Source organism: Lissotriton vulgaris, chromosome 6 (assembly GCF_964263255.1).
Source record: "Lissotriton vulgaris chromosome 6, aLisVul1.2, whole genome shotgun sequence".
Taxonomy (NCBI): domain Eukaryota; kingdom Metazoa; phylum Chordata; class Amphibia; order Caudata; family Salamandridae; genus Lissotriton; species Lissotriton vulgaris.
In genome coordinates this window covers 1,601,486,014-1,601,513,411 of record NC_141694.1, presented here as the reverse complement: position 1 = coordinate 1,601,513,411, position 27,398 = coordinate 1,601,486,014, and positions in this window count along the sequence as shown.

Below are 27,398 nucleotides of genomic sequence, written 5' to 3'. Positions count from 1 at the left end.
GCACCATCAGGATTCAAGCAAGCCGGGCCGAAGACGGCTGAAATGCCAGAAACCGGTCCCCGGTAGCTTGTTTCCTTCCCAGTATAAGAATTGGCTTGGTAGTTTGGTCTGCCCTGTTCCCATGATGCACTGGGCCAGGGTCGGACTAATTTGCATATAGCCAAGTTCTGAGCTGGGATGGTGCAGTGAGCTAAAAAACGGTGATGGATCAAGCCCTGATCCTTGGACTGGGTAAGAGTGGTCTGCTTAATTCAGACACTCTGTTCATCACCACCCCCTTTTCTGAATCATTTTTGTCCACCATAAGCATGGAAGGGTATACTCAGATGTGAGTCCCTAGCTCATTGCACCATCAGGATTAAAGCAAGCCGGGCCGAAGACGGCTGAAATGCCAGAAACCGGTCCCCAGTAGCTTGTTTCCTTCCCAGTATAAGAATTGGCTTGGTAGTTTGGTCTGCCCTGTTCCCATGATGCACTGGGCCAGGGTCAGACTAATTTGCATATAGCCAAGTTCTGAGCTGGGATGGTGCAGTGAGCTAAAAAACGGTGATGGATCAAGCCCTGATCCTTGGACTGGGAAAGAGTGGTCTGCTTAATTCAGACACTCTGTTCATCACCGCCCCCTTTTCTGAATCATTTTTGTCCACCATAAGCGTGGAAGGGTATACTCAGATGTGAGTCCCTAGCTCATTGCACCATCAGGATTCAAGCAAGCCGGGCCGAAGACGGCTGAAATGCCAGAAACCGGTCCCCGGTAGCTTGTTTCCTTTCTAGTATAAGAATTGGCTTGGTAGTTTGGTCTGCCCTGTTCCCATGATGCACTGGGCCAGGGTCAGACTAATTTGCATATAGCCAAGTTCTGAGCTGGGATGGTGCAGTGAGCTAAAAACAGTGATGGATCAAGCCCTGATCCTTGGACTGGGTAAGAGTGGTCTGCTTAATTCAGACACTCTGTTCATCACCACCCCCTTTTCTGAATCAATAACTCTGTTAGACTTGCCATCATGCTTTTCCTGTTTAGTCTCTGCCTTACTTGTCATATTAGCCTTAAATTTCTGCTTATCAATACCCAAAGGGTAAACAACAACTAAAATTAACCAAACTAGTATTAAAAGAACCACACAAATTGAAGACATTTTGCAACACCTTCTCAAAATGGAACATCTTGAAGTATCAGAACTAGGCATTTTAAAAATGAGTAAACAAAAATCAAAAACAGAAATTTTAAAATTATGAATAATGTAAGTAATATAAGTAAACTATTATGAATAATGTAAGTAATATAAGTAAACTATATCTCCCCTTTAAATTTTTTTTTTAAAGTAACCCTTAAACAGCTTTTCTTCGACCGTGCGTCACATGAACGTATCTTTCCAGCTAACATAATTTCTTCGACCTTGTGTCACCTAACACATTTTCTTCAGCCTTATGCCAGGAATTAAAACCCTAATCTAAAAGAAAACAACTTCAATCATTGTCCCTAGCTTCTTCCAAATCTTCTCGACTGCTACTTCCAACATCAACAATTGGCGGAATGATGATATATGTCCACTCTGGGGACTTATACTTTTGGTTGGGCTTAATCACTCTTTTTGCCTTACCACTAATTACTTCAATTTTTCTACCTTTCTCGTTTTTCTTTTCAGAGTCACCTCCCTGACTTGAAATCTCGTTGACTTGTTCTTTTGATTTCTTTACCAATTTGAATTTCAGATTTTCTTCCGGCCAAACATCTCCTTTCCTCAAGATTTTCTTCTTCGGGCACAGTTTCGTTGCATTCAGCTTTCCAAGCTCTTTTTCTGAATTTTCTTATTTCAGACTCTTCATCACTCCCGTCTGTATCTGTTTCTGAGACTTCAAATCTGTACCTAGGAACTTCTTTACTCCGCAGCTTCACTCCATTAGGAACATCATCCTTATAGCTGGTACTTGGCAATTCTTCCTCTTCTTCAGGGATCACCTTCAGCTTCCCAGTTTCAGAACTCTTGTTCCCACATTCAGAGCTACTCTTCTGCTTTTCAATACTCTCCTGGACTAGATTATCGTCTTGCTCAGAATTTTCTGCTTCTGAATCCTCTTTTTCTGCTTGATATTCTTTTTCTAACAGATGTTCGCCATTTTCTTGATCTAGAGTCACAATTTCCAGATCTTTGTTATTCAATGCCTGATTATTTTTCTGATCATCAGATTCTGGACTTTCAGGATCTCCTTCTGAATCCGAATCAGTTGTTGTATCACTTTCTTCATCAGAATTATCAGGAGGTGGTACACGAATGGTGTGACTCGCATGCACCCACCTTTTCAGACCCCTACACTTGATAGCATTTGTTGTTACAAGAATTACTTGTCTTGCCTTCTGCCATCTAGGTACTAAACAATTTCTCCTTCGATGCACTTTTGTTCTGACCCAATCTCCAAGTAACAGATCATGAGCTTGTTCTTTCTCTTTTGTAATTACATCTGTTCCCACCTGGTGAAATACAGAATTAACTACATCAGAAAGATTCCGACAGTACTTATTAATTGCACTATCATTAATACTCAAAATCTTGCCAACTGGAACAAATGCTTGCCTCATAACTCTACCCATTAAGATATCATGGGGACTAAGGCCTGTATTTTTCTCAGGAGTGCTTCTCAAAGACATCAAAAGAAGTGGCAAAGCATCGGTCCACTTCACTCCTGTAGCTAAACACATTTTTGAAATTCTATTTTTGATTGTACCATTTATCTGCTCTACAACACCCGATGCTTCTGGTCTGTATGCACAGTGTAGCTTCTGCTCAATTCCCAAAGCTTCACAAATCAATTGTAACAATCTGTTTTCAAAATGCGTTCCACGATCGCTTTCAATAGTCACCGGAAAACCATATCTAGGTATGATCTCCCTCATCAGTAATTTTGCCACAGTGACTGAGTCATTGTGACGAGTTGGGAAAGCTTCCAACCATCTTGAAAACAGACAAACAAACACAAGCACATACTTGAGCTTATTGTGCTGTGGCATGCCAATGAAATCCGTCTGCAATCTCGTAAAAGGACCACCCTCCCGTCCTATGGTTCCCAAACTCACAACAGTTTTCCTGTTTGGATTCATTTGTTGGCAGGTCAAGCATCTTTGGCAAAGTGATTCTGCAATAATTCTGAATTTTGGACTAAACCATGTCTCTCTGAATAATCTGATCATGGAATCTCTTCCTAAATGCCCTGGACCATGGTACATCCGTGCTATGTCAGCAATCATGCAATTTGGCATTACTGGTCAGTCATCTTTGTAAACCCTAAACTCCATCTTCCTCTCGCTGTCTGCACTCTGCTTTTAACCATGTGTTTTTCTCTTCCTCATCTGCCTCATCTTGTAATTCTTTTACTCCCTGCCATGTTTCAACCACAGATATTAGCATGAGAGAATTCAAAATGTGACTTTTGTCTTTTTCCCGATTGATTGAATAATTATTCTTTGCATAATATCTTGCAATCTCATCTGCATAAGCATTACCTTTGGTAATATAGTCCTCACCCTTTTTATGAGCTGCACATTTCACAACAGCAATTTTTTCTGGTAACTGAATGCCATCGATCAATCTTTTGATCAATTTTGCATTTCTGATTGGCGTTCCCGCAGAAGTTAAATAACCCCTTTGAGACCAGAGCTGACCATAATCATGAACTACGCCATACCGATACTGACTATCAGTCACTATGGTAACTTTTTTCCCTTCTGCTCTTTCGCAAGCTCGAATTAGACCAACCAATTATGCAATTTGGGCTGAACGAATTCCATCAAGAGGTGAACCCTCTTCAACATCTGAGACTGTACATACTGAATATGCTGCTCTCAGGATGCCCTCGTCTGTTCTTAGACATGAACCATCAACAAAGTAAACCAAATCAGATTCAGGCAAAGGAACATCTTTTATATCCTGCCGGGGTTTGGTGCAGTAATCTACAACATCCAAGCACTCATGATCAACATCAATTTCATTACTAACCTCAGTAACAGCACCATCCGGCAATAATGTGGAAGGATTTAAATTCACACATCTTGCAATAGAAACATTATCTGATCCCAGAATTGTTTTCTCGTATTTAGTCAGTCTGTTACTAGTTAAATGCTGAGTTTTGCTTCTGGTAAGAAGAATTTCAACCGAATGAGGTACATATACCTTTACAGGAAATCCCATAATGATTCCTTCACATTGCTCAAGGCTTACACTTGTTGCAGCCACTGCTTTTAAGCAACCTGGCAAAGCATTTGCAACAGGGTCCAAAACAGCTGAGAAATAAGCAATTGGCTTTCTCAGTTTTCCATGTCTCTGGATCAAAACTGACAGTGCACAACCTTCCCTTTCACTGCAGTACAACTCAAATTCCTTTTCATAGTCTGGCATTCCCAAGGCTGGAGCTTCACACAAACTTCTTTTTAACTGTTCAAAAGCCTCTAGTCAGTTTTCTGTCAATCTAATCGGATCCTTTATGTCTGCCTTTGTCATTCTTTGCAGTGGTTTTGCAATCACCGAAAATTCACTGATCCACTGACGGCAGTAACCAACCATTCCCAGAAACATTCTGACCTGTCTTTGTATTGTCGGGGGCTGTATTGCTCGAATCATTTTAATTCTTTCTATAGACACTTGTCTCGTTCCCTTTGCAATTCTGTGACCAAGATATTTTACCTCTTGTTTGCAAAACTGTAATTTTGCAGGTGACACTTTATGTCCTTCATCTGCCAATCGATTTAAAAGGGTAATGGTATCAGTTACACAATTTTCTCGTGTCTTTGCAGCTACAAGTAAGTCATCAATATACTGGACCAATTTTGAATTTCCAGGTAAAATCAAATCTTCCAGGGATTTCTTTAATAACTCATTAAAAATAGATGGACTGAGGAGGAGCTACAACACCAACCAAGATGGCCGCATAGGCTCCCGGCTCCGCTGACCCCCGTCCTACGCTCGCTTATCCTGTCGAATATCCTGATCTCCTGCCCCGGATTCGTGTGGGTGAACTAGTCGGCACCCCGATGGTGTGATCACGGAATTTTTCTGATGTTCTGGGGCTAAGTAACATCGAAAATATTTTGAGGCCTAACTCAGACTGGAAGCCAGGGTCTCGATTGCTGGTCTACCCGGGTCCAAAGTGAACAACAACGGACTGCTGAGGGTGGTCGGGTCCGGTCCCTGGAACTTTTGATATTTCTCTGGACTGCTTTGCAAACATCTGCCGCCTGGCGCTATACCTGAGGTGAGGTGACGGGAGGCGCGCGGCGCTGAGTCGCGGGGAGCCCCGGTCCGGAGGCCCGGCACTAGCACCGCTGGCACCCCGGGGTGGGGATCCCGCCGTGCGTTGCTGCGTGCTGCTGGCCCATCCCTCACGGCTTGTTTCTGCTCCGGCGTATCCTGCCCCGGAGAGGGTGCCCCTCCGTGGGGATCACTATGCCTGCGGCCGTATGGAACCTGGCGGAACGGACTCAATGTGGCCCTTCTTTGCGGATGGTAATGGCGGAACTTGCTGCGCTTCACGCGATGGTGAGGGCCCAGGTTAATCATTGGCTGTCGGTGACAGATGGGATCATAGAACCGGGAGCAAGCCCTGATCTGATTTTTGAAACCCAGCAGCCGACTTGCCCCCCGTTGGAAGCCTTACCGGCGCGTCTGGACCCGGTGTTGGAAGCTATGTATGCCCCCAAAGGAATGGAACTCATCGTGAGTGCTGCGATTGGTGACTCTCTCACGTTCTCGGAAACATCAGTCCTACAGTTACCGGAGCATTTCTCTGCTTCCCCCATCCTGGACACTGTTGACCCATACCTTGATCTGTATCGGAACAAGTCGCATTTCCTCCCCAATCGGTCTCCCAATATGGCGGATGGAACGATGCTTGGCCTCGGAAACGGGGAGGGACATCGTTGGTGCAAGCCATGTGCGTTGGGATCTGCTATTCCTCTCCCATTTGCTGACTCAAGCTCCGGCTGCTTCTGTGTGACTTTTGACTTTCTGGGGATGGGGCTTTTCTTATCCGAGGGACTCGGCAACTTTGTTAGACAGGGCCAAGGCTGAGATTGCGGGTTGAATTGTTTACGATGGATCTATTGGTAACGGGACTGCTTCATTAACAGACGGATTCCGGGACGGGGGGTTTGTGGTTCCCCCGGGGTATTTATGTAAGGTGGGCAACTCTATTCATGTTGGCTTAGGGGGGCCCCTATGTTAGGGCGGGGGGGGAGAGACCGGGAGCGCATAGACTATTGCCCTCCTCCACTTCCCCGTTAGGTGGGGTTTCCTTTCTTTTTACTTTTCCCTGTTTCTTCTATATTTCGGGTTTGGTTCTCGGGCGACAGGCACACTGCCGGGGGGGGGGGGCCGTAGTCATCTGCAGGGGTGGAGGGTGGGGGCTGGGGGAGGGGATTTTTTGCTTTTCGTTTGTTTCTATGGCCTTTTTTCACTTCTCTTCTCTTTCTTTGTCTTTTTCTTTTTCTGGGTCAGTGCAGTGGGTTTCCTTTGGTATTAAACACTGCTTTTTCATCTGTGCCTCAATTTTCGTGGTGTTCTCTGGGTCTTAGGGCAGGTGACTGCAGGCGCGAATTGACCGCAATATTCCTTAATATCCTGTACCTCCTGTTTCTGCGCCATTGATTTGATCGATTACTGTTTACTGTGGACATGCTTACTATTCTGCCTGCCATTTTTCGCTGCTAGGAAATTGTTCGGCACCTGATCCTTCCATCCTATACTATAAAATGAAAACCTTTTATATCCTGTTTTCCTAATTGTGCTGCTTAGTGACCAAGAGTACGCTAGCATGGAGATTCTGCTCCCCGAGGTGCTGCATGTGATTGCAAATTGCTCTCTGCTACTCTAACTGTTTAGCGGACAGCCCGGGAGTTGTAGGCCCATACTTGTATTTGGTTGAAATGTCAATAAAGGTTTTCAATAAAAAATAAAAAATAAAAAAATAGATGGACTCTCAGCATACCCCTGTGGGATACGACACCATGCTAAAATGCGGTTTTGTAACCTAAACGCAAAAATTTGTTGGCTTTCTGGATGCAGTGGAACTGTAAAGAAGGCATTACATAGGTCTATGACCGTATACCATTCTGCATCATGCGGAATCTGATAAAGAATTACCGCAGGGTTTGGAACAATTGGGCAACATGGAACAACAATCTGGTTAATTTTCCTTAAATCCTGAACAATTTTGTAAGTTCCGTTTGGCTTTTTGATACCCATAATCGGTGAATTACATGGGCTGCTCTCAATCTCCTTTAGAACACCTTGACTAATGAATTTTTCAATCACTGGAATGACTCCTTCAATTGTTTCAGCTTTCATTTTATATTGAGGAACATTCGGGAAATCTATTCCTTGTTTTATAGTAATTTTTACTGGATCCACATGTTTCATGAGACCCATATCATTTCCAGTCAAGTCCCAAATTTCTGGATTGACTGGCTTTTTAAGCTCTTCAGGCAAATTGTTTTTGTCAAAAGCAGGAAATAATTTACTTTCCTCTTCGACCATCAACATTGCCAATTTGTAAAGACCATCTACTTCTGAAGTTTGTAACTCAATACCATCCGGTGAGCAATAAATTCTACAGTTCATTTTGCACAGTATATCACGACCGAACAAATTTACAGGACTACTGTCACAAACTAGAAACCTGTGTTTATCTTTGTAATTCCCAATCTCAACTTTTACAGGCTCAGTTAGGCTTGTTTTAATTTGCTGATTTGCTACACCTACAACTTGGATGCACTCACCAGAGAGAGGAAGGTTTTCAATTTCTGCTGATCTAACAGTAGAATGGGTAGCACCTGTGTCCACAAGAAAAGTGACATCAATATCGTTCACTTTACCATTAACAAATGGACCAGCCTGGTCTACCTCAAGAGTGGGTCCAAGCACACACTCTTCCTCCTCTCTCAGGCACCGTCATGAGTAATCTTCTGATGAATCACTCACTTCATTATCTTTCAACTAAAATTGTTGAGAAACATTTGACACATTCGTTTTTGACAAAGAGTTTACCTGATTACCTCCACAGAAACCAGTTTCTGGTGTATACCTTTGAGCATTTACACAGTTTGGAAATGGTGCTTGTGGAATCTGGCTCTGCTGATTCGCTACCTGTCGCTGTAGCTGTCGCTGCTGACTTAACTCGTTTAACTGCTGCTGTAGCTGTTGCTGCTGATTTACCTCACTCTGCATCTGTGAATTCAATGAGGTATTTTTAAAATTTCTGGGCGGATTTTTACACTCGCGCTTCCAGTGTCCAATTTCGCCGCAATTAAAACATGGGAGCTTCTGTTTTAGCTCTTCAATATTCACATTAAATTTAGGTTTATTATTAAAATTATTTTTAAATTTGCCTTGATTCTTAGACACATTTTTATTTTCAAAAGCCATCTGCTGTTGCTCAGCTACCTTCGCTTGTGCCCACATAGCCTTTTCCTTAAGGTTTTTCTGTTTGGCATCAATCTCGTCACTGCAATATTTTGCTTTTCTCAGGATATCATCAACTGAAAGTGATTGCCATCCCACGATTCCATGTTTAATCATTTCACTAATTTCAGGTCTCAAACCAAAAACAAATCTGTAAATAAAGTTGGCTCATGTCTTTTTCACTTAATTTTTCATGACCACTGTATTGTTTGAAGACTAACAATAACCTTTCATAGAATGAATGTACTGACTCTTTTGGCTCTTGGTTTGTTCTGTCAATTTTAACCCAATCTACTTCTTTCGGGGGAATTTTTTCTTTCAACCAATAAATTACTTTATTGTATATTTCCATAACATCCTTCGATGGGGCACCTGTAATTGTGTTCTTCTTTGGGCCAACTTACAGAAATTTTGCATTCTGTCCAAAGATCTGATGGGACAACAATGTCAAAGAATCCATCCAGATCGATCCACAGAACTTTTGACACCTTGATGAATCTGTCTACCATTCCACAGGCTTTTCTCTCAGTCGAGGAAAATCATTAGTAAATAACAGAATATCCTGTCTTGACCAAGGGACATGCACATATCCTCCACCTGCTATTTCCCTCATTGGAAATTCAGAAACTGTTTCACCTCTGACTCTTTTGTCCTGTTCTTTATTCTTTGACCATTTTATTCTCCATTTACCTTATTCACCTAATCTTTTCAGAAAAGCTATCAATTCTTTATTATGGGTTATTCTTCCAGAAGTATTGAGGTTATCAATATCTTTCTCAGAAAAATCCACTCTGTAATGTTTCTGCAAATGTTTCTGTTTGTTTAAGTCAATTTCTAATTCAGCAGCCATTTCTTTCCGTTGTTCATACCTGTTTTTCGTTTTCCACTGAATGCTTTTGCAAATAAAAAGAAGTTCATCATCCTGATACAATCTTAAATTGTCAGTTCCAATTGTGCCAATTATTAATTTTTCCAAATCAGCTTTTAATTTTGCAACATCAAGCTTTTTAAATTCAGGAGCTTCTGGAGATAATGCACTTTGCGTTTAATCTATTTTATTTAAGCTTCTTTCTGTAGTAGCTGAATCAGATTCTGCAACAGATGGTGTCTGACAACCTGTCAAGCTTTGATTAAAAGTTAAATTTAGCATCATAGATTTTTCCCTATGAATTTCTGAAATTTCCGAATAAAATTTCTGCATTTAATGGAACCGTCAAAGCTGAATATCTATTTTCTCCCTGATCAAAAATTGGTACAACAGGACCAATCGTTACTGGTACTGTCACTGCTTCCATGCCTTTTGTTAATTGTTGAATTAAATCTTCTTTTGCTCTATTATAATTGAAATCTCCGGCATATCAGCAAGTCTTTCTTGGTTTCTCAGAAAATCATTTCTTTGTTCAGGAATTCTGTTTTCTCTGGATGTACTAGAAATATTCATTGACCCTACTCTCTCAGGTAATTTTAAAAATCTGGGTGAACCTTCCTCAGCTTCCCTTGCAGGTGCACTCAGAGAATTTCCTGTAGAAACTCTCGGGCTGGACTGTGAATCTGCCTGATAAGGTGGCGGTTTGCGTTTAGTAGAATAAATATCTTCTAAAACTGCATCATCTAATTCCTCATCAAGTCTACTTTTCTTTTGTATTTTCTTTTGACCTGGTTCTTCAGTAATCATTATTCTCACTGGGTACAGACCATCATACATGTCTGCTTTTCTCCAGCGCCTCACTTAATCCTCATGTGTTTCTCTATTTACAATATATTTTGATGCTGAACATTTGCTTTCACGTTCTAATTCCATCATCTCAACTTCCCATTCAACTAAAGCTTAAAATTGTGTAGGTCTAGGCTTTGGCATAAGAGCCATCATTTTTTCTCTCATGTTTCTCAAAATTTTCATATTAAATGACCCATCTTCCGGCCAGGCTAATACGCCGTAATTTTTTGTATAATGCATCCAATTTTCAAACCAAATTACAGTATGATAACCACATTCACCTTCCATATAGGCTGCAGGTTTTTTTTACTTATGAAGTAATTTTCCACCACGCGTTTCAATTTTCTCGTCCGGCGTAAATCAATTTTTCATTTTCTGAAACCATGAAGGCTTCGTTTTCTCTCTATCATACTAATAACTCATATTTTAAAACAAATTTGCTTATTCTTAAAAGATCGTAATGTTTTCTTGATGTTCCGCTACTCTAGCCAATCCGTGCGCGAAAGACACCAACAAGCCAATCAGGTTAAGCTACGTCACCTCCTTGCTCAACCAATAGAAATACTGTATTCAGAACCGACCAATCAGCTGTCAGCTCGTCACTGTCACGTGAACCAATCAGTGCACTTGCTGTGACGTATATTAGCCAATCACAGTGCGAACCGAATGACGTACACTGCCGCTGCAGCTTCGCTGTGTGTTACTCCGTAAACTCACCCCTCCTTCACAAAAAATTTTCACAGCGCCATTTTAAACAATTTCTTTTCAATGAACTTCAGTTAGTAACTACAAATAAACAAACCATTTGTCTGTTTCTCTTAAAAGGATAGTTTTTAACAGTCATTCAGAATTCCTCTTACATAAAATAGACGACGCTATTTAAACAAACTCACGCATTCAAAACGGAAAACCCTGATCACGCACACACGAAATCTTGGCAGGACTTTAACCAACCATGGAAATCCTCAAACGCTAATAAGAATAGACGACGCCTCCTTACCCTTCACTCAAGCTCGAATAGTTCTATTACTCTTTTCACAGTAAGTTTTAAAACGGGCTCACCAGTTCCTTATACTTAATGCTACAATTTCATAGACAATCCTCACTATACATTTAACCAGTCACATCTAAGATCCCTAAACTTGTGTTGTACGTCCGCAACACCTGTGATATATTCTATACCACAATTTGAAACAGATCAAATGCACTGTGTAACTTCACCTGTCACACTACTCTTTTGCCGGCAATAACCAGGAATTTTTCACACTGCAGAAAAAATACTTTCGACTACATACAACAAGTGAACAAACTTAACAACATGTTTTAGACATGTATCCTATGTAATTAACATGTAACATGTCAGTTACCATAGCAACCGAACTCTGCTACCAGAAGAATTAATCCAGCGCCCCTATAGAAATTCTGTCTCAACTACACTATTCACTACCTAATACTCACCATACTATAATATCACAAAGGCCCATGAGACTGAGACAGAAAATTGAGCAACTGAATCATGTGGCTAATTAATCTTTGTATGTACATATTATACAACTGCAGTATAACATTTTAACCTTTTTTAAATAATGAAAACAATTAATTAAGCCACTTTTGGCCAATGAATCAACTGATGGTAACGACTAAATTAATCAAGACCAGCTTGACGTTTTAAGTCTTTTATTTTTAAAAGTTAAAACTTTTTATTTCCAAACACTTTATTAGCTCATTTTAATATTTGCAAACGTTTTCATTTAATCAGTATCTTTTTATTCAGGTTAATGGCACAAAATTGCTCAAAATCATGAATAAAAGCAAAAAAAAAACTAATTCCCTAGATTAAGCTTTCTGACCTGTAAAGGAAAAGACATTTAAATGCATTAAGCAATCTTTCGTGTCCCAAGAAATCGGACAGCACTTCGCCCTCAGGAACAGTCAGCCCCGCTCCTCTCAAAGGGCTTAGACTTTATACCTTTCTAACTCACTAATCTAACTAAAATGTTATTATTTAATGTCTTTCAGCAACTTGATTGGTTGCTAGTCATCAGACCATCGTGAGGTCACTTTTTCAAAACACCAAAACATCATTGCCACTGTCCTTTCACGTGAAGCGACACCAGCTTCCGTGGTTTGCAACATTTTATTGAAAACGGTTCACAGTTTCCTCCATAGCTCGGCCGATCCGCTGCTTGTCACTTCCTTAGCCTTGGAAAAATAACTTTTCAGAGCACATCCCGCACAATAGTTTTTGTTTTGACTTCAGTTTATTCAAAGAAATGTCTTTATGGAAGAGCTTTCCATCACGGCTGTGCTTGGCTCATCTCTGTCAGGCTAACCAACATTCTCCAAAAATTCACAGGCCTCAAGCCTTTCACTCGGGGTAGTATTTAAACAAACACAAAAGAATAATTAATTTCAAGTTATGAAAGTCATTCAGTTACCCACCCTCCATTGCTAATGTTAACACATTAGTATATGTCACCTAGCAAAAGCACAAAGAAAAGCGGCATTTAATAAAAATCTATCATTCTTCATAACGTCCAGCAGGATTCTTCATATATCTGAAAAAGATAAACAGACACAACATAGACGAAAGCACGTATAAAATAAGCACATGCCATTAATTAATCAGCCGTATTAATGTTGACAAAGACAAAAGGACAAACAAAACAACGTTAGATATGTATTATAAAACATACTTGCAAATGCAACATAAAGCACATAACGTTAGTCCCATGTAATCGTGTATGGAAGTTGATTTAATAATACAAAACATACAAAATCTATTAATATGATTAATCAAGTTATGGGAGATTAACTTCACGGGCCAGAATAAAATCATTTCTGAAACTCGCTCCATCAACACCAAACGATCTTGTCAAAAAACATGGCTGTTTTGTTTGCTTTTAAAGAGGCTTGAAGGTGTAAATAGCTTTAATGCGAAGCAATGGCAGGCCTCAATGGATAGTTACAAAGTTAGCTGAAGATTAAAATGACATCGTTTAAAAAAGTATTCACCATCTTCAAAGTCTGTAAGATACATTTGCTGGAGCCCTGGACTGCAAATAAGGATTCTCTGGGCTCTGTGCTCCAGAATCTAGGAATCAATGGCCTCATTTATGAGGTTTCGCCATAGGGCAGCGTAGCAAAAGGAAAGGGCAGGAATGCTCTGTAACTATCAGATATGGCACATTCCTGACCTTTTCCCCTGCGCCGTCACACAATGGGCTGCTGTGCGCCAAGGCTGGCACCTTTGCACCATGGAGCAATGGTGCCTGCGTTGCGGGGATGATCATTTTTGTACAGGAAGGGAAACCTTTCTGTACAAAAATAATCACAAGAGGTTTTTTTCCTCTTTTTATGTGTGCTGCATTCTGCAGCCCACGTATAAAAAGGAAAAAACGAGGAGAAATAAAGATATTTCTCCTCGTTGCGACTTACATACGCCTCCGTAAGCTTTTGGCACTGCCTCAGATTTACGATTTATCGTAAATATGGGGCAGTGTCAAAAGGCAATAGATGTTGCTGGGAATGCCCCCATCAACGCCCATTGCACACCCCTTTAACGCAGAACAATGCGTTATAGGGACTGATATTTATCAGGCAGCATTAAGCCCAAAAAAGTGGTTTAGTGATGCCTGATAAATATCAAGCAGGCTTCTGCACCACGGAACGTCACAAAAAGTGACGTTACGGAGGCGCAAGGACTCTCATAAATGAGGCCCCAAGTATTTCTATCTATTGGTTCCTACCACTGAGCCTAACAACTGGAGGGAGACGTAATGCACCAGACCCAGAGAAATGGCATGCTTCATATTTAAATAATCTCAAAGATTAGGTTTAATGATCCCTCTACAAGTAACTCGTTCGACCCAGAACTTTGCACTCAATGGCTAATCATTTTCTGCATTCCAGTGTACATTCAGGACTTCAAGTACTAGAATGCAATGCACATATTGGACTGGGAGAGGTATAGTGTTTGAGAAACCTGCAAGCTCAATAATTTCTTACCTAAACATGTAGAGCCAAGCTGTCAAATGGTTTGGAGGATATTTTGCACAATTTATAGATGATACACTGAAGCAGCCAGCACAGGAAGTGATCAAGATTCTGCATCCCAGGAAGTGCCTTGTTGTGTTCAGGCACAAAATTATTTTCTCTCAAACAGGACTTACTTACCTAGGCTTGAACTACTCCCCACTGGTTCTGCAGCACAGCACTAGCTTCTGCTGATGCTCCACGAATCTGTTAGTTGCTTCAAAGGAGACTAGATGTTTTCATGGAAAGATACAGCTCAGCAAAATCCTTTCTTCCTCTATAGTATTTCCCAGTTGCTGTGATTCTGGGGCCCAGTGAACCGAGCACTGTTGCAGAGATCAATTCATAATCTACAGCTGTAAATGGCAGAACTGTCCAAAGGCCAGGTATCACACACAAACAAATTCATAAATACTGAAGGCCTAATTATGAGTTTGGTGGGCCCTGGCGTTCCCGCCACCATTGTACTGCCGGTCTGCCCGGTAGATTGCAACTTGGGTGGTCGGACTGCCATGGCACCACTATGACTGCAGTAGCATAGTGGTCTGAGGGCTGCAACATGCTTGGTAGTGCACTGCAGAACCACCAAGCATATTATGCCTTTCCTCACCACCATTCTGTCTCATGGAGATTCTTACTAAATGAAACTTCTGGAAGTAAGGAAAAAAGGGGGCCCTACATGATCTCACCTTGGCACTGTACACAAGGATGCATGCAGGGAGGCACATTTTATGCCCCCCTAATTGAATGAACCCCAATCCCTGCACAGCATGAACTGCAGAGTCCATGTCATGCAGAAACTGCCTTTGGCGCTCTCAGTGATATGCCCATTTTCGGATGCACCATGTGGGACGCCCACAAGACACGAGAAAACTTGTAACCTGGTGGGCGGAACTCACCAGGCTTTGTAGGTTTGAGAGCGTGGAGGCAACATCGTGGCCTCGCTCCCACACCACCAAAGTTGTAATAGGGCCCTAAGTCTATCCACCAATCAAGGATTTAACAGACAAAAAAATGGATTACCAATGAAATATACTTAAAGCAAAATAACCAATACAAATATTTTGGAAATTAAATAACCACTATAAAAAGAACACAATAATGTACATAAATTTACAGCAAAAATGCCAGTACTTCAACAAAGCAACACTTCGCTGGGAACGACACTGAAATAATGAAGAAACCAACTCCAATAAAAGAAAGACAACTTTAAAAAGTAATTAATATAAACTAAATGCATTATAACTAACACCAATAGGCAAAAGTTTTATTAAACTCAGAAATTGATATAATACTTTCTATTTATACTTCCATTATATATAGCAACCACCAACAGTGCAAAGTCGATAATTGGAAAACGGAAATAAGATTATTTTCTTTCTAAACTCCAAATTCAACACGTTTTACAAGTACACCGATATAACTTAATGTAAAATGACTCAAGACAGTGTAAATCAATATAAAATAGATTAAAGACTAAAAAATGCAAAATTATGTTTGAAACATCTAACACTACCAAATGTTGATTCTTAAACAGGAAAAAATCAACACCTGCCCTATAACATTTCAACAAAAAAGAAGACCTCCACAGAAATCTTTACAAAGTAAAACAACATCAAACCTGTATGCAAAAATGTAAAATAATGTAATGCACATTTAAATATGAATCCTGCTTAAAATATAGCTATTACAAACATATAATTAATATATATTTCTAAATCTCACATATATAATGTTGGAAAGAACCACTTACATTAAAACTCAAACTGTTATTGACTCCAATGAGATATACTTATAGTCAAGAGAGCACAATCACAGAAAATACTTATTGGAAATGTGCAAAGTATTATTCCAGTGCATGTAATGGGAGGGTTATGATTGAAAACAAAATCATACAAAGCATTAGAGAGCATAATCAACTGCCAAATGTTACAGAAATCAAAGTGCGCTACAAGCCCTTAGGGAAGCTTGCTATTTAACAAAATATTGTACCAAAAGTTCCTGACCATACTACAGTACAACTCCTCCCAGGCATAGCAAAGTTAAAAAAGATCATAGCCAGAACCAGGAAAGCCACAACTAAAACCTCTGCTGCCCCTAAGAAATTTAAAACCATAAATATCTCTGACAATTGGAATACAATACATAGTGAAAAACTCTTCCTTACTTTAACAATAGCGGAAAAATAATTTGCGCTACAGAAAACAACCTACTAAGATAAATCCAAAGCAACTGGATGACTGGCAGCGTGTTTAAATTGTCCTCTCCACCATTCACACAAATATATACAATCCTTAATGACTAATACAAGACAAATATACCCTTAGAAGATGCACTTTTGCCTAATACACAAAGAACAACTTATTGCAAACTACTAACCCAAATAAAATCCAAAACTAATCATTCCTATCCCCTAAAACATAATCATTGACTTTGAACAAGCAAAGCTTAGTTCCATCATTAAAAATACATACATCTATAGAGGACTGTTAATGCCATTTCTAACATATTCTGTGGAAAAACCTCCAAAAAGATGCACTAATTGGGGGCAGATTTATCATTCTTTCATGCCGCGCAATACAGCAATCTACCTTGCTGCACTGTGTGAAAGGGAAAGGGAAAGAATGTACTGCATTTACCACAATAGAAACATTCTGGTCCTTTCCTAACACAGGTGCACTTTTGGCTGCCTATTACCGATGCTGGTACCTTTGTGTCATGATGCAAAGGTGCCTGCATTGTAGGCAGGATTGTATTTGTGCCGGAAGAAACACCTACCTACACAAAAACAAATGAAGGGATTTTCCATAGAAAGAGGAAAAACAAGGGGACACAAAGAAAGTTCTCCTTGTTACCCCTTTTCTGGGAAGGTGTAGCATTTTGATGCATCTCCAGGTCTATCACTAATGGTAAATCTAGCAATGCACCAAACTCCATGGGTGGGTGCATGGAAACACCCACGCTCCGGCCATGGAACACTTCCCTGCTGCAGAGTAACGCAAGGCAGTGATTTGCTCTGCCTTGCGTTACTCTAGATTTATCAATCTATGCAGGGCCACACAAGATGGTCTTGCCTGGCTTGATAAAGCTCCCTTAGATTTTGGATCACATGCATTCCTTGCAGAACACAAAACCTTGATAAATCTAGCCCTTCGTGTTGAGAACTCAAGAAACACCTAAATTACCTACAAAAATTAAACAAATTATTGCCTTTGCACACATCCCAGTAAAAGAAGTAGCAAATCACTACAACTTTCTAATAGATCCACCCTTCTACCAAACACACGAAGATAAATTAAGGGCCTGATTCCGAATTTGGTGGTTTGTGTACTGCCAAACTTGGGGTGGCGCAGCAGTGGCAGTGCACAACGTCCTTCCTACTGACATTTTATGACTATGACAGTCAGATCTGTGATCCCGCAGTCGGGCCAAGCATATTCGGAGTTTCCAGAGTGAGCCTCCAATGAAAACTGTGGCAGTGAGGAAACTAAGAGGGCCTGACTGGGCCCACTGTTTCCATAATGCCATGGGACATAAGCAGGGGGTCACATTTTGTGCCCCCCTCTGTGTATACACCCTAGTTCCTCTATTATGTGGACTGCACCAGTCTATGCCATGCAGGAACAGGCTTTGGTGCTCGGTCGGCCCAGTAGTACTAAGGCTCACGAATGAGCCTTTGTACTGCACCGCTGCGGGACCGCCAAAGGACCGCCTGCCAGAACACTAGGAAACTCATAATCTGGCGGACAGTTGGCAGTCGAGTTTTATAGTTTGGGTGCTGGCGTAACCAGCAGTGCCTCTTTTCCAGGCACCCCCATGAGAAAGGTGAAGGACCGGCCATTGTACAGGTTTGAACTGGACCATCTGTGCCAAACTCGTAATCAGGCCCTTTGCTACATTGGGGAAAGTGCTGGGCTTTCATAGGGCTAGATGTACTATTCACATCCCAATCTGAACTATACTGGGAAAAGGGTTGGCCATTGAAAGACTTACATTTACAATTTCCACTCCAGTATAAGCCATCCTGGGAAAAGTGTTGGATATTAAAAGGGTAGATTCCCTTTTTCCACTCCAATCGAAGCTACATTGTGGAGCGTGCTGGACAGATTGCTTACCGGCAAACCGCATTACTCTTTGTCATACTGGTCCTCGACCCAGTCATTACTAATGAGTAATCTTCAATTAGAGACAGGAAAAAAACAGGAAACACTCGCTGACCCGACCCGTCCTCCGGCTAAGGGGTATTGAGACAAAATGTCGATTTGTTTTTAGTAAGGAGTAAAAATATCAAGTTTGAAATATCGTCATGTACAAATATCATGTGCAAAAATATTGTTGACAAGAATATTGATTTTAAGGTAAATAATATTGATGTGAAATATATCTAGTTTAATATCGTTCACAAAAATATTGTTACTAATATTGTTTTTTAATTATTTTTGTGTTTTAGCAAATATTTTTATTTAATATGTTAAAATTGTTTGTATAATTTTGTTAATGTTTTTTAATATAGTTTGTAAATGTATAGTTGTTTTTATATTTGATTTATTGGCCTATTGTATTTTTAGTGTTGTAGTGGGTTGTGAGTTTTATGGGAGTACAGAGTGGGAAGCAGATTAATTATAAATAATAATGAATCATTAGGTAATATGAATTATTTGATTGTTAAATAATGATGTTTATTGTGTAACAAATGTTTTGAAATACATTACATTGTAGGTGCAGGTTGTGGGGTTTCTGGGGGCATAGGGTGAGGAGTAATTATATTTTTGAATAATTCATGTTTAATTATTAATAAATATTTAATTAATTAGGTGAATTGTTTACTTAATTTACATTTTCATTAAAAATGTTGTGTGTTGTGGTCTTTGTAGGGGGCAAAGGGTGTTAAGGAAATTAATTGTGATAACTAATAATTAATGATAAATATTTAATGGATAATCAATTATGTAAGTTGTCGAAGAATATTTTTTAAGTTACATATGAGGGGCAGGTTGTTGCGTTTGTAAGGGTAAAGGGTCGGAAGTTAATTACATATAATTATTTTATTATTATTTAATTGTTAATTGTTTAATTAATAATGAATTATGTAAAATGGTTAAATATAATTTTAAGATATATGTGTGTTGTAGAGGTATAGGGTAGAAAGTTATTTAGGTACAAATAAACATAACAAGAGCTATTCATTGTTTAAAAAATGTGTTATTTATTATGCTATATGTTAATTGAGTTATGTTTTTTAATCGTGAATAACATTATATTTGTTGGTTGTTTCTAATTGTGAAAATATAGTGTGGTATTTTAATTATAATATTATTATTTTTTCTGTTTAAAATAATTATTAAACATTGCAATAAATATGCACTTTTTCATTTTAAAAATAATTTATGCATATATATACTTTTTATATTTAAATGTTTATATGAATTTTTATTAAATGTAGTTGTAAAAATACTTTGTTTACTTAAAGTGAACTACTCTCTCTCTGCTGTTGCTCAGCCCGGAGTGAGAATAGTAAATTTTACCCCCCCCCCGATTCAAACCCTTGCCCCACTGTTACACACACTGGAGTCTAAATAGTAAATGTTACACCTCTGTAATCCAACCCTTTCCCTACTGTTGCACAGACAGGAGTGGGAATAGCAAATTTTACCCCTCCGCAATCCAATACTTTCCCTGCTGTTGCACTGACTCGAGTGGGAATAGTAAATTGTTACCCCCTCATGAGTCCAACCTTTTCCCGACTGTTTCACTGACTGGAGTCAGTATAGTAAATTTTACCCCTCCACAATCCAACGCTTTCCCTACTGTTTCACTGACTGGAGAGGGAATAGTACATTTTAGCCCCTCCACAATCCATCACTTTCAATTCGTTTGCACAGACTGCAGTGGGATTAGTCAATGTTACCCCTCTGCAATCCAACACTTTACCTAATGCTGCACCGACGGGAGTGGAAATAGTAAATTGCTAAACCTCCAAAATCCAACACTTTTTCTACTGTTTCACTGACAGGAGTGGAACGGTAAGTTTACCCCTCCACAATCCAACAGTTTCCCTAATGTTGGAGTAACTGGAGAGGGGATAGTAAATGTTACCCCTTCACAATTGAATGCTTTCTGTAAGTTTGCACAGCCTGGAGTGGAAATCATAAATTTGACCCCTCCTCAATCCAACACTTTCCCTATTGTTGCAGCAACTGGAGTTGGAATAGTACATTGTTACCCCTCCACAATCCCTCATTTTCCTTACTGTTGCACTGACTGGAGTGGGAATGGTAAATGTTACCCCTCCACATTCCAACAATTTTGCTACTGTTGCAAAGATTGGAGTGCGAATAGTAAATTTTACCCCTCCTGATTCCAACACTTTTCCTACTGTTACACAGACTGGAGTTGGAATAGTAAATTTCACGCCTATGCAATCCAACAGTTTCTCGACTGTTACACAGAGTGGAGTGGTAATATTATATGTACCCCTCCTGAGATCGATGCTTTCCCTACTGTTGCAAAGATTGGAATGGGGATAGTAAATTTTAAACCTCTGCAATCCAACACTTTCACTACTGTTGCACTGAGTGGAGTGAGAATAATAAATTGTTACCCCCTTCTGAGTCCAACTTTTTCCCTAATGTTACACAGACTGGAGAGGGAATATTACATTTTACCCCTCCGCAATCCAACACTTTCCCTATTGTTGCAGCGACTGGGGTAGGAATAGTAATTTGCTCCGTTCCTGAGTCCAAAGCTTTTCCTACTGTTGCACTGACTGGACAGGGAATAATAAATGTTCTCCGTCCCCAATCCAACTCTTTCCCTACTGCTGCACAGACTGGAGAGGGAATAGTACATTGTACCCCTCCTGAGTCTAATGCTTTCCCTACTGTTGCACTTACTGGAGTGGGAATAGTAAATGTTACCCTTCCACAATCCAACACTTTCCCTATTGTTTCAGTGACTGGAGTGGGAATAGTAATTTGGACCCCACCTAAATCCAAACCTTTCCCTATTGTTGCACAGACGGGAGTGTACATAGAAAATGTTACCCCTCCGAAGTCCAATGATTTCACTGCTGTTGCAGAGATTACAGTGGGCAATTTCACTGCTGTTGCAGAGATTAGAGTGGGAATAGTATATATATTATTCCTAAAATGATATACTTTTGCTTATATTCTGTACATTTATATTCTGATGTTTCTGTGTATTTAACATTATATTATTTTGGTTTATTAATGTTTGTAATATGTAATATATTTTTAGTATAATGTGATTTTTATTTTATTATGCAATTAAATTGTTATGTTTTTAGAAGTTTTCCCAGTTTTGTAAAAGTTTCCAAAATATTAGTAAATTGTAAAAGAAAATATAATTATTTTATTAATAGTTTAAAATTATATATGTTTAAATATACACTCACATATATAAATGTATTAGTTTTTTTAAAAATAAGTATAACATTCATACTTATTTCTAAATGACTTAAATTACATTATATGACTGTTTAATGTTAATATATTTTATGTTTACTATGTTTATGTTAAAAAATGATATTTTTGTGTTCGACATTAGTGTAGAATGATATTTTTTTCTCGATGTTTGTTATTTCCAATATTAAGAATAACATTTATATATATTTTCAAGTTATTTAAATTACAATAGATTACTGTTTAATGTTAATATATTTAATGTTTACTATGTATATTAAAAAACTATATTTTTGTGTTCGATATTAGTGTATAACAATATTATTTTTCACTATTTTTGTTATTTCTATTATAAGTATAGGAAAAATTATATATTTGTGTTTGACATTTTTCACATGAAATCGGTGTCTCACGATATTTGTGGTTTCAATATTTTGTCAGTGAGCCACATATGGGCTATAATTACCAAGCCTTACTTTAGCTCTTCCAGAAATACCAAGCACTATAAAGTCCGGATAGCGGGAGGGTGAGTGGGAAGTATGAATGGGTCGAGGACAAGTAGGACTAAGAGTAGTGAGGATTACCGGTAAGTAATCAGGGCATTACATCTACGTCCCTTGTCCGTTACCCAGTCATTAATAATGAGGCATACTAAAGCATACACCCGAAAAATATATATGGAGAGCTTTGCAAATGCAACACCTGAAATAAATTACAATAAAGGCTATAAAGCACACTCAAGTGATTTTAATGCCATATTCAGAACTAGTTGACACAGGCCAAAAGGAGTAGAATCCTCCAAGGCCTTTATCACACCACTCCCAAAATTCAAGTGACTAGATTGAGCACAATTTACACAATGTCTAATAAAAGTGTGCTCTGATGCACAGGTAACAGTTCAACAGATCTCATCCAAGAACACTCCTTTAAAGCATCCCATGGAGCTGAAACTTCTCCAGTGGATCTCGCCTGGATATTAGAAGGACAAGGCAAATCCGACCCCTGACATGCCAAGGCGATGGTGTCTGTAATCCAACGACTGACAGTTACCTTAAAAACTGCTTTCCCTTGTCCTGGAAGACCAAAAGTCACAAAGAGACTATCAGAAGACCGAAATGCTGCAGATCTGTGGCCACAGTCATTTGTGGGTCGTACAGCAACGTGCCCTCATTGTCAGTCCCACCAACATCGTAATGAGGCACAAAGATGTTTTGGATTCCAAAATGTTCAGTCAATAATATCATGAGATATTGCTCAATCACAAACCACTCACTCCAAGATGGAAGGTAAGATAGAACCTGCTCAGCAAAGCCTAGATTGTTGCACAATTGCACCACGCACATCTACAAGAGATGATGCCCGACAGAGGAGAAAGGAGGTGTGCCTGCCCCCCCCCACCTTAGCTGCTCACTATTACTATGAAAGTCAACATCTGTACTGGGGCGCATATCATTCTGATGTTTGACTTAAACAGTGTGAAGGAGGAGAACTTATATGCACCCCTATTAGCAAAATTAGCATGAACTCTTGCTACCAAACACAGAGCAATGGCAGAAACTAATAAGTGTAAACCCCATTGCCTAACTAATGCAGGCATGGCTTTAGATGATCCCCTGTACTCATGTGTCTCATCCAACTCCTCAGGTAGACTTCAGTCACATTACCTTGATTTACTAGTTCCAACAACCCAAACAGACAACAAAGAACAATAGAGAATTCTAAATGGGTGGTTATAAATACTACCATGCCCCCATGATTTCTAAGTGTCAAAGAAAAGGAGAGTAAACATTAAGGGTCCAATTAGGATGTCGGTCGAAAAACCTCCAACTGCTAGTCGGAAGCTTTCCGACCTCGGCCAGAGACATTCCAACTGACACAATCGGTTTGTGGTCCGACTGCCTAATTACGAAGTCTGTGGTCTGAATGTAAACTGGCTCTCGGAGTCTTCCAGCCAGTTGTAACTGCACCATGATCCCCAATGGGTGGCGTTTTGGTCGTCGGGATTACGATGTTGATTACCAACAGCCTTTCCGTACCGGCCATTCCGACATTTGAAAGGCTGTCGGAAAGTAGCAGGGCCCCCTTAACCCTGAGGCCTGCGGTCTGGGTCGTGGGGGTACCTAGGGTACCCCCCTGTAAAACCCTGCACTGGGTGGCAGCCACCAAAATGCAATAGTGTATATGTCCCATGTGCCGCTTGTTGAGAAAAACAAGGGGTTAATCAATCAATCAGGAGTTTCTTAAAGCGCATCTACTCACCCATAGGGGTCTCAAGGCGCTAGGGGTGAGGGGTGCAGGTTCCATTCCATCAAGGAGGGGGTCTGTTGAAGAGCCAGGTTTTGAGGTTTCTTGCGAAGATGGGGAGCGATGTTGTCTGTCTGAGGTGGAGCGGAAGGGCGTTCCATGCTTTGGCCGCGAGGAAGGAGAAGGAGCGGCCTCCCGATCTGGTCTTTCTGGTGCGGGGGACCTCGGCGTAGGAGAGCTGGGCTGATCCTAGGGTCCTTTGGGGTGCATGGAATTTGAGCCGGCTGTTCAGGTATGCTGGTCCGGCACCGTGGAGGGCCTTGTGTGCGTGGGTGAGCATCTTAAAGGTGATTTCGCCTCGACGGGGAGCCAGTGGAGTGTGCGCAGGTGCTGGGAGATGTGGCAGTGTTTTAGCAGGCTGAGGACCAGTCTTGGATATTCTGTAGCTTGCGGATGAGGTTTTTGTTTATTCCGGCGTAGAGTGCGTTGCCGTAATCGAGTCTGCTGGTGACCAGGGCGTGAGTGACTGTCTTTCGGTGTTCGAGGGGGATCCATTTGAAGGTCTTACGAAGGAGGCGGAGGGTGTGGAAGCAGGAAGATGAGACAGAGTTGATCTGGCGGTCCATTTTGAGCTCGGAGTCAAGGATGATTCCCAGGTTGCGTGCGTGGTCTGTGGGGGTTGGCGGGTTTCCGAGGGTGGTGGGCCACCAGGTGTCGCTCCAGGCGTCGGGGTTTGGGCCATGATGAGTACTTCTGTTTTTGTTGGTGTTTAGTTGTAGGCAGCTGTTTTTCATCCATTTGGCGACGGCTTCCATGCCTTCTCGAAAGTTGCGTCTGGCGGTGTTGGGCTCGTTGGATAGGGAGAGGATAAGCTAGGTGTCGTCTGCGTATGACACGATGTTGAGTCCGTAGGTTCTGACGATGGGGGCAAGTGGAGCCATGTAGACGTTGAAGAGCGTCGGGCTGAGGGAGGAGCCCTGGGGGACTCCGCAGGTGGTATGTGTGGGGTCTGAGAGGAAAGGGGGGTGTCTGACCCGTTGCGTCCTGCCGGAGAGGAAGGAGCAGATCCAGTTGAGGGCCTTGTCCTGGATTCCTGCGTCGTAGAGTCTGCGTATTAGGGTGCGGTGGGAGACTGTGTCGAACGCCGCTGATAGGTCTAGGAGGATGAGGGCTACTGTTTCTCCTTTGTCCAGTAGGGTGCAGATGTCGTCTGTTGTGGCGAGGAGGGCGGTTTCCGTACTGTCGTTTTTTCTGAAGCCGGATTGGGAGGAGTTGAGGATGTTGTGTTCTTCAATGAATGTGGCAAGTTGGCTGTTGATGGCTTTCTCGATGACTTTCGCTGGGAAAGGGAGCAGGGAGATGGGTCTGTAGTTTTTGAGGTCGGTGGGGTCCGCTGAGGGTTTCTTCAGGAGGGGGTTGACCTCGGCGTGTTTCCAGTCGTCGGGGAACGAGGCGGTCGCCAGGAGCGGTTGATGGTGTGGCAGAGCATGGGTGCGATAGTGTCAGTGGCTCTTTTGAAGATGTGGTGGGGGCAGGGGTATGTGGGGGCCCCTGAGCGGATTGACTTCATTGTCTTCAGTGTGTCTTTGGTGGTGAGGGCTGTCCAGTCATCAATCGCTGGTTTCCGGTTGTCGGGGGTGGTTGGTGAGGGTTCAGTGTGTTGGTTGTCTTCATCGAAGTTGTCATAGATGCTCTTGATTATGTGGTGGAAAAAGGTGCTGAGTTTGTCGCAGAGGTCTTGTGAGGGAGGGATGTCGGTAGACTCGCTGGTGGGTTGGGCGAACTCCTTGATGATGCTGAAGAGTTCCTTGCTGTTGTGTGCGTGGGTGGAGATTCTGTCTTCAATCGCTTTTTTCCTCGTTTCTCTGATGAGTTGATGGTGAGCGTTGGTGGCGGCTCTGAAGTTGTTGTGGGCTTCTGTGGATTTGGTGTTTCTCCAGGCCTTTTCGAGGCGGCGGCATGTGTGCCTGGACTCTCGAAGTTCGGTGGTTAACCATCTGGCTTTCTTGGCACGGGTATTGTTGTTTTTCTTGAGGGGGGCTATGGTGTTGGTGCTGTGCGAGATCCATCTATGCAGGGTTCGGGCTGCGGTGTTGGGGTCGTCGTTTTCCGCAATGGTTGGGGTGGAGTTGTTGAGTGAGGAGATGAGCTGGTCGTCGGTGATTTTGGTCCAGTTTCTTTGTGGAAGCAGGTGCTGGTGTTTGTGGATGGTAGGTGTTCTGAAGGTGAAGTGGATGCAACGATGGTCGGTCCATGGGAGTTCGGTGGTGTGGCTAAAGGTGATGGAGTTTCCTGTAGTGAAGAGGGGGTCGAGGGTGTGTCCTGTTGAGTGTGTGGGCTCGGTCACGAGTCCAATGTTGTGGAGGTTGTCCAGGAGGCATGTGGTGTTGGGGTCCAGTTGATTGTCGAGGTGGAAGTTGAGGTCTCCCATCAGGGTGTAGTTGGTGGATGCGATGGCCTGCGGGGCGATAATGTCCGTGATGGAGTTGGCGAAGGGTCCGCTGGGTCCAGGGGGTCGGTGGATGAGGGTTCCTCGGAGGGCGGCAGTGGGGCTGGCCAGTATCTTGAAGTGAAGGTGTTCCATCAGTTCTGTGGACTCGTCAGGGAGTGTGCTCAGGCGGAAGCTGGATTTGTGGACGATGGCGATTCCTCCTCCTTGGTGGGTGGGGTGGTCCTGATAATATCTATAGCATTAAAGGTTAGTGCTGAAAAGACAGATATGCTGAAGCAGCATGAGCTAGCAGAGAGCATGGTTAAAGACAAGCGGCCATATTTAGCAGTAATGCGCATGAGCGAAAACATCCCTCCAAATTGCGAGTGCGTCACATCACGTGGGTATGACCGACGCATGCGCAGACTGGATTTCTGCGAAGCGGCCATTCGGTAGTTGGCAAGCATGGTAAGGATGAAAAGACACATAGGCAAGCCTCCTAGGGACACCCGCGTGTTGGGGAAAAAGGCGAAATAAATGACAGACAGGTTGAATTAATATTATTACGAGTTAAGCGAGGTTCATGAGTGAGAGCAAGTCGCTTTACATGCGAATCCTTGCTCCATCAGTCCTTCCTGTAGATCTTGTATCCTTGGGGGACGGCGATGGCGATGTCCGGTCCTGAGGTGGCGTTGGTCCAGGTTTCGGTGAAGAATGCTACGTCCGAGGTGGTGCTGTCGAGGAGGTCCCAGATTTCTGTGGCGTGTTTGTGGAGGGATCGGACGTTGAGGAGGATGCATTGCAGGGTCTTTGGTTCCGTTGTGTTCTTGTGGGCGGGTTGTGCTGGATCCGTGTTCTTGGCGGTGTTGCAGGTGTGCCGGAAGGGGTGACTCCATCCACAACATGGGACATTTCTGGTGTCTTTTGTCATTCATCACTATGTGGCTCCTGCATCACCTCCATGGAAAAAGTTTGAAAGTGTTTGGTCTGTCACCCTCTCATATCGCCATCAGATCTTCCAGCCTCTGACTTAACAACATATTCAACCTTCTGCCATCCTCACAATGCTTCCATTCCTGAAATGTAGAAAACAAATAAACCTC